Source organism: Haemaphysalis longicornis, unplaced genomic scaffold (genome assembly GCF_048455015.1).
Source record: "Haemaphysalis longicornis isolate Haplotype H1 unplaced genomic scaffold, Haemaphysalis longicornis Haplotype H1 scaffold_9, whole genome shotgun sequence".
Classification (NCBI taxonomy): Eukaryota; Metazoa; Arthropoda; class Arachnida; order Ixodida; family Ixodidae; genus Haemaphysalis; species Haemaphysalis longicornis.
In genome coordinates, this window is record NW_027526460.1 from 89,320,041 (window position 1) to 89,328,973 (window position 8,933).

The 8,933-nt window shown below is 45.4% G+C and overlaps 1 non-coding gene across 1 annotated transcript; it reads left to right on the top strand.

The window, feature by feature from the left end:
• Positions 1-7,526: 7,526 nt before the first annotated feature.
• Positions 7,527-7,598, top strand: Trnat-cgu (transfer RNA threonine (anticodon CGU)). The gene has a single exon. It is a non-coding gene; the product is annotated as a tRNA-Thr (tRNA).
• The last annotated feature ends 1,335 nt before the right edge of the window (positions 7,599-8,933 follow it).

Consider the following 8,933-nt stretch of genomic DNA (forward strand, 5'->3'; position numbering starts at 1 on the left):
AAAGCAGACTTCGGTGCTGAAGTGCTGTTCAGTTGCTTGTATTTTTAAATATACCGGAGCAACTAGGGTTAAGTTGATTGGTGAATACACAGGGGGAACTAGTGGGAACTTTGAACTTTGAACGGCTGGGTGTAAAAGTATGAGTTAAACTTCTGAACCCCCGGCACAAATTCTAGACACTTCCTTTCGATAGTAACATAGGACACCTTTGTTTGCAGAAGTTTCCCCGTTGCGTACGCTATAGCCGTCAGCGTGTTCTCATCGCTGGATTAACACCGCGCCAAGGCTAGTGTCAGAGGCATCAATGCGGAGCACAAACGTTTGCGGAATTTGAGAGACGCTGAGCACGAGGTCGCGGGTTCGATTCCCGGCCGTGGCGGCGGCTTTTCTGATGGAGGCGAAAAGCAAAAACACCCATGTGTACGAGATTTCGGCGCACGTTAAAGATCCCCAGGTGGTCCAAATTAATCCGGAGCCCTCCACTACGGCGTGCCTTATCGACTGCGTTGCGTCGGCGCGTTAAACTCCCACATTCAATCAATTAATAAATTCGAGAGACTAAGTATGGGATGACTAGATGTGCGTCGTGCGAGCTCCTTGAAGGCGTTTTTGTTACTGCCGTATGTTTTCACGGTGCGGCTTTCTCTCTTCTTGGTCAGTCAAGTGAGCGGCGCACTTATTTCGGCATAGTACGAAATGTATTTTAGATGCAAAGCATCTCTTGCTCGGGGCTATGTCCGTCCGTCGGCGTCCGTCCGCACCTCTCCCCCTCTCCCCACCAGCTGTGTGATAACGCCGCTCTCCTCCTCTCCCTCTCTCCACGCCAGCTGCGCGATAGCGCGCGCGCTGCTCCCCCTCTCCGCGCGCCACTCCCTCAGTTGCTGCTTGTCCGATGAACTGAATGGACGCCAACAATTCCGTCAGCGAACTGGCGAAAGTGAAGCCTCTTCGAAACGCCAGCGTCGAGCAGCGGATCTCACACTGCGAGAAAGCGAAGCCGCTTCGGCACGCCAACGTCGCCAAGCGGATCCGGATGCGGTTCGCCAACGAGAAGCCGCTTCGAAACGCCAGCGTCGCCAAGCGGATCCGGACGCCGCTCGTCAACGCGACCGCGCCGCGAAAGCCGCCGCGCGCGCGACGGGGTGGGGTTGGGAACTCCGAGATGCTTTGAATCACCACATAGTCCCCTTCGGGGAGATGGTGCAATTTTTTGGTAAGATAAGATAAGATAATACAAGATAAGATAAGATATTTTAACCTCATAAATGTACAACAACATAAGCACAGGGAAGCCTAAGGCTTCCCTAAGTAAGCTTGTGTAGCGATGCCCCGCAGCAGCGAGTTTCACAGACCCCCGCTTGAATATAACGCGCAGTTATAAAACGTCAGAGCAAATACAAAGCAAGAACAGCGGAGGAAGATTTAGAGGAAATTTCCACACAAAACACAGCAGAAACAAGAAACAAAAAAAAATATGCAGAAATCCAGAGAATTGTATGCTTACCGCTCTGATGCCCCTCCTCTAGAGAGTGAGTTCTTTACAGCCAAAAATTTTGGTTTTTCTAAATTCTGTCTGACCAATCATCTCCATTTACGCTATTACAACGATTACAGGTGTCAGTTCCGCCAAATCTGCATTTCCGTGTGAATGAAGGGCGTTACACGGTTCGCCATTTTCACTATTTTTTTCTTGTTTCTTATTTTTTGTTTTTCTAGAATTCCGTCCAACCAATTATCTACATTTACGCTATTATAACGACGAAAGGTGGAACTTCCGCGAAATCTGCATGGAAATGCCGGGCGTTACAAGGTTCGCCATTTCCACTATTTTGTATATTTTTCTTATTTCTTTGTTTTTCAAAATACTGCCCGACCAATTATCTCTATTTACGCTATTCAAACGAATAAAGGTGGAACTTCGGCGAAATCTGCATTTTTATTGAAATGCAGGGCTTTACACGGTTCGTCATTTTTACGTTTTTTTCTATTTTTATTTTTGTTTTTCTTGAATTCTGTCAGACCATTTGTCTCTATCCACACTATTATAACGAATAAATGTGGAACTTCCGCGAAATCTTCCCCTTTGTGGAGATGCAGGGCGTTCGTTACACGGTTCGCCATTTCCGAATTTTAATATTTTTCTTATTTTTTGTTTTTTCAAAATTATGTTCGACCAATTATCTCCATTTATGCCATTAGAACTAATAAAGGTGGAACTACCGCGAAACCTGCATTATTGCGGAAATGCAGGGCGTTACACGGTCAGCCATTTTCGCTATTTTTTCATCTTTTATTTTTGTTTTTCTAAATTCTCTCCGAACAACTATCCCTGTGTACGCTATTGTAACAAATAAAGTTGGAACTTCTGCGAAATCTGCGTTTTTGTGAAAATGCGGGGCGTTACAAATACCTGGCTGTGGGTGTACTCGGCAAACAATGCTACGCATCAAAAGTGCAACAAAATGTAACCTGTTAACCCGCTAATCCGAAGAGTGAACGAACTTGCCGCTGAGTTTTGGATGCCGAGGCGGTGTGTATTTTCTTGTTTATTTCCCCCTTAGATGTCGAATATCCTACAATAGTGTTGAGCTAGTCGATCTGTATTGCCCCGAACTCGACAATCCTGCAGCCTCAACAATGGCGAACGTCTTACGGAGCGACGTAACATGCTCACCCCTCGGGCAGCTAGCTACCGGTATTTCGTCGTGGTATTATGGTCAGCTCACGGGATCCCGCCGAGATTCCTCGCACCATCTCGGCGAAGACAGCTGGAGCAGTTTCAACCCAGAAGGGTATGAAGCGGAACTGATAAGCACTGACGTGGCAACCCCGCTACTTCCTTCCGTAGTTCGGATGTCGTGTTGGTTTCCCGATAACTCAACACCATTGAGTGACTCCTACCAAAGAAACCATTTGGACTACGACTTCAGCGAAGTGCTCTGTATCTCCTCAGTGTCTGTCCCCGGTATCTGCTGCTACGTTTGGCACTGCAATAACATTTGGGTGACATGAACTCGAAAAAAAAAATGTGAGGAGACATGTTTTTCAGGGACACAAATACAGGTTTTCGAGAGGAGCGACCGACCATAAATACTAAATCACCATGGAAGGATAAGAAAAAAATTACACCATCTTCCCGTGGGGAACCATGAGGAGGATCCGAGGCATCATGGGGGTTCCGTGTAGGTTCCATTGTGTTGCCTTTATGTTGTTTCATTTATCGGAGCACGAATGGGAACGTAGTGTGAACCCCTATGTAGAGACAGAGAAGTGTAGAGAAATGTAGAGGAATGTAGTGACAGCGAAGAGACCGACACCCGCGTTACCTGATCGAACACCTCCTGGTTCTCGCCTTTTTTTATTGCCTGCTCATGCTCCCACCCCGCTGCCCGCCCTCCTAATGTTATCAACATAAGGTATCATCGCCCTATGTCAACATCGCCAAGTACTCAACTTTGATGCCATGTCGACCGTTAAAGATTTGCGTCAGCACCTCACCAAATGACGGGCGCACTTGGAGCCAGCAGCTTGCAGTATTACAATCGGAAGCATTTAAGGGCTTTTGCATTCGAGTTTACCAGGTAGCGTGACGACAGTGTAACTGTAACGTGGTTTACGGTCGCATGAAGAGAAAAATGCGGCGACATCATCACGTTGTTCACCAAACCCTGTTCTGACTGTCCCCATGCTGACGAGGGCGAAGACCACAACGAAAACAAACAAACAAACAAACAAACAAACAAACAAACAAACAAACAAACAAACAAACAAACAAGCAAGCAAGCAAGCAAGCAAGCAAGCAAGCAAGCAAGCAAACAAACAAACAAACAAACAAACAAACAAACAAACAAACAAACAAACAAACAAACACACAAACAAACAAACAAACAAACAAACAAACAAACAAACAAACAAACAAACAAATACATAAATAAATAAATAAATAAATAAATAAATAAATAAATAAATAAATAAATAAATAAATAAATAAATAAATAAATAGACAGTGTGTGCGTCTAATAAAGACAAATTGTTCTGAATGAATAAGTTAGCGACCACAACGATATTTGGACTGTGTGTACTTCCATGGACTTCGGGCCTGATATTCCACATTAGTAACATCGTACGAGGATGACACCCATAAATTTCAAGCACAGAGTGTACACCCTACTTTCCTTGTGTATTTTGCAATAAAATTCCGGAGTAGCAGTATAAGAGTTTTTGGTCTAAATTCCCCGTACCCACACTCAATATAAGCTTCCCATCCCTTAGGGCATCGCCATTCCACACAAATAAAGTTTTATAAGCCCAGACACACACACATTGTTGTTGGCGTCTCCCACCGTGTTTGATAGCTCGCAGAATTGATCCTGTCACAGCTTCGCCGTAAAAAAAAGGCCTCGCAATTTGTCTTACCCCATTAGAGGAATGATCAAGTGCAGAGGACATAGACGCACCACCCGCTCGGTATGTTTACAGAACGCAACAAGAGATACCAACATCGGTGGCCGGGACGAATAAAACGATACGAGTGCGCGGCGGGTCGAGAAACGCCGGAATGAGCGCGCACTTCGCAATCACGGGAGTGCCACATGGAGCGTGTAGGCAAAGCGACGCGTGTTTTACAGCAGTTTAAAAAAAAAACGAAAATGACGAAAAAGTGGAAGCAGAAAAACCACCGCGAGAGAGCGAGAGGAGTGTTGCATAAGAAACGATCTAAAAGCGAGAACGAGGACAATGTCAAAGCGGCGTTTGTTGGCGCGTCGCACGCTTCGCCAAGTGGCTGCTGCTGCCGGAGCGGCACCTCATCTCCTAAACCCAATCTCCGCACTGCCGCCTTCTCCTCCCAATTGAAACGGGGGAGCTTCGATAACACCACCAAGGCAAGAATGCCTGACGTCTTAGATACATGTAAATCAATTACATTTTCCAAGTTAGACTCACAGCAGAAACGCAAGAACCTGAGGCGCAAGGCTGCGAATGTCTGGAGGGTAAACACACAAAATATTATATGAACGCTGGCAACAGGCTTCTTGAGTTGGGGGGGTTCGTTTCGCTACTTCTGAGCACCATTGCGCTCACAGCAGCTTCACGGCGCTGCCTTGCACGGCTGTATCGTAACAAGCTTCGGAAACGCACCGCTGAACGCGCTCCTTTCATTTTTTTTAATACTCCCGCTATTTTGCGTTGGTGGCGTGAGGAACTGAGACGAAACACTCGTTCCTTCTTCTCGCCTCATTCCAACTTGTGGCTCGGTTTAGTCCGGGCGTGTTTGAGTTGAGATGCAAAATAGCTTCCGTCTCTTGCTGTTCATGCTATGCTGAATCATTTACTTGGGTGGCGCTCGGGCTGTGCTGGCGCAATCTGAATGCGCCGCGTTTTATTGACGACGTGCTCGGCCAACGAGCTTCGTTTCGAGCGCGAAGTCTCGATCCTAATTTGGTTGTTTCCCCAATTTTGCATTTCCCGCTCTTTCTCGTCTTCCTCTGACTGCGTGCCTGGGGATTTGGAGCGGCGTTTGAGTTTATAAGTAGAGATGTTATTCTACTTCCGAACCGTTTGGGTAGTGCTTTCAATCTAACACAAAAAAGACAAAAAAAATGCTGGAAAGCGGAGTCATTTCCCCAGAAAGATGGGTGGAAAGCTTCAAGGACTAAACTGGTTTAATAAACAAATCTTCGCTCCAACAAAACTGTCCAGTAGAAAAGAGCGAAGCAGCGGTCAAACAGTTGACAGTATACAGTTGACAGACGGCAAGTAAAAAGACACGACTTTTTGGTGGCTGATGTAAACGCTAAAGCGCAGTACATTTGAAATTATGCGCTAACAATCTCAATCGCCGCTTTGGTGAGGAACGTGATACAACGAATGGATGCTTCGCTCTCCGATTGGACAAACAGCCGTGCGAAGCGCAACGCTCAAAGAGGAGGCGGAGGAGGAGAAAAGGGAACGGAAAGGCCGAGAGGTTATCCAGGCTTAGCTAGAGACCTGATTGCTATACTCGACACTGGGGAAGGAGTATGCAGTGAATGAAAGAGAGGGCAGACGAAAAAGAGGGGGTAGAAGCGGGGCCTATCACACACTTTAGTCCCATTGTGGGCACTATAGTCTTTCTAAATGTAGGCCACTTGCATTAGAGCCCGAAGTAAAATATTTAGGCCTTTTCTTTGACCAACATTTCACGTGGAATTAACATGTGTGGTTTGTATGCAAGAAATTAGGGGTGGAGTAGCTATGATTCCCAACTTGAGAGGGAAGGCACATTGAAAGTAAGACAAACCATATGTAAATCACTGGCGGAAGGGATTTTGAATTATGAAATTACCCTGTATGGTTGCTGCTCAGATCATAAACAACAATGTATAAACCCAGTAATGAACAGAGTAGCAAATAGTATTGCCCAAGGAAAAAAGTTTCAAGATTCAAAAATAGAGGACAAGTATTCCTATTAAGGCATACTTCAGGTGCGCCAGCTTTTTTGGTACGAGGTACTAACACGACATTACTTCTGCAACCACTTCAAAGTTCCTGCAAGGAAAAGTAGAACGCTACGAAAAGCAGAAATGTTGGTGAAGCCGCGAGTGTTCACAAACTACGGGACAAAATGCGGAAACATTACGTGTCGGAGTTTTTTAATGCTTTCCGAAACGATTTGTATAATATAAAAACAAGAAGGAAAATGTTTAAGAAAATTCGCGAATATTGTGTCTGGGTTAACTCATATGGGTGAAGAATGGTATACATTTGTGCTGTCCCCAAGTAAGTTTTTGCTGTTTATATTGTGTTGCAAAGCATAATTGTGCTATGTTATTCTCGAGCCAGAAGTATTTGTCATGTTCAAACTGGAGAGTGTGCTTATTCTCTTTTGTGTATGTTTACACCAACTGCCTGGAAAGCCAACAAGCATTCGGTGCATAGGCAGACCAGAGAAAAAAACTAAGTAAAACAAAAGTGAATAAAGCTGAATGAATGACTGACTGACTGAATGAATGAATGAATGAATGAATGAGTGAATGAATGAATGAATCCAAGCGTGTGTCCTTCTTGAAACGCAGAAGGGCTTTTGTTGCCTTCTGCGAAGTTGATTGTAGGGGTCGATGCCCTAGAATAGTCCTACTAACGGTTGATTGTCAAATCGGCGGTGCTGGGCGGCCAAAACACGTCGTTCCGGTGAATACTGGGGGCAACGACAAAGCACATGTTCGATTGTTTCTACAACCTCGAAGTCTTCGCAGTGAGCACTACGGGCCATCCCGATGAGGAAGGAGTAGGCTTTTGTGAAGGCCCCTCCCAACCACGGTCTGCAAAGTAGACTAGGCAGTGATCGATATAGTTTACACGGAAGACGGCGCTGGAGCGGAGGGTCCTGGCTGTGGAGGCGCGGATGCACAATTTCCAGTGTATTGCATTGAATAAAGGAGGTCCTCCGAGCGAACTGACCAAGAACACTAGCGGCTATCACCCTTAAGCGCAGACAACAAATCCGTTAACATAAATACCCGAAAAAGTGGAGGGGAAAAACAGCCCCGCCGGTAGCGTAGTGGTATCGCACCAGACGCGTATTCTGGAGTTCGTGGGTTCGGATCCCACCCGGCGGGCATTTTTTCTCCACTTTCTTTCTTTCTTTCTTTCTTTCTTTCTTTCTTTCTTTCTTTCTTTCTTTCTTTCTTTCTTTCTTTCTTTCTTTCTTTCTTTCTTTCTTTCTTTCTTTCTTCCAAATTTTTTTTATCTGTTATCTGCCCAAGATTAGTGACCTCATTCCTCATTAGTGCACATGGTATGTGCGTGCCCAGAATCAGACTTTTCCCGGTTTTAATGCCACAGCTTCGTGACGGGGACGTTGTGAAGCTCCTGCCCTTGATGGATCATCACAGCAGCATAGCCTTGCGTTAAAAGCTGTGAAAACACGTCGCATTGCCTGGGGATAATTTTCAGTGATTTTGTTTTACCCCTATATGATCCATTATCTTCTTTCGGAGTGTTCATAGAGGTCTTTTTTATTTTTTGCAAACTCCACAGTCTTTTCATCATGTCCGTCAATGTTTATATATGTGTTAGCACCGGTAAATCCTCGAAAGGCTTTGAACAATCTCTGTTTTATTTTATTGATTGCTCTTTCAATGTCCCGGGGTTCATTTAGAATAAGGGCGCGCGCCAAGGTACATTTCTTGAACAAGGGCAGATAGAAACATAGAGCAAGAGCTACGCCGCCAAAGGCGCAAGAAGAAAGAAGGCCTTTGGCTAAGAAAAAAATCCAGGCATGATGCATATCCAACAGCGCTCTGAATTGCGACGTGACGAGTGTTTTTACTATATATTGTTAATGGCAATGATAAGTTCGTGTTTATTTTTCATGCAACCGTATTGCCCATTCTACACGACGCCATGTTCCTGGATAATGTTTTCCGGGCGATTAGTGCGCATGAAAGGAAGACTATATTATATGCGTGATGCCGTGCGACGGTTGGTGCACGCAGTGCGGCGACGGGTGTGCGTAGTTAGGGAGAACGTAGGTCCCTAGGGCCGGTATTAGTAAAGCATTAAATTATGTCGTGACTGTGGATGATGAATGAACGTGGGAAGTATATGCAGACGAGATATAATGAGCCAGGGGCAAGGCATAAAAGGCTGAGGGCGCGGTTGAATGAGTTATCACTTTCCGAGCGGGGAACTCTTCCATTTCGTTGATTGTTGGTGTCCCCGAAGGAGTTCAGTTAATGCGTTCAGCCTGCTAGGCGTCTGCACCGTCTCGAGAGAAAAACGTGATTTTTCAAAGAAAAGTTTTATTACTTGTACCAGGTCGGTGGGCAAGCCGAGTTTATACTTTTTAAGCAATCTTGTGCCCAGTAGGGTTCGCTATCAGGCTATATTCAAGACCAACACGCATGCTCCACAACTAAGTTAAACGTCTGCGTGCTGTCGGAGAAGCGTTC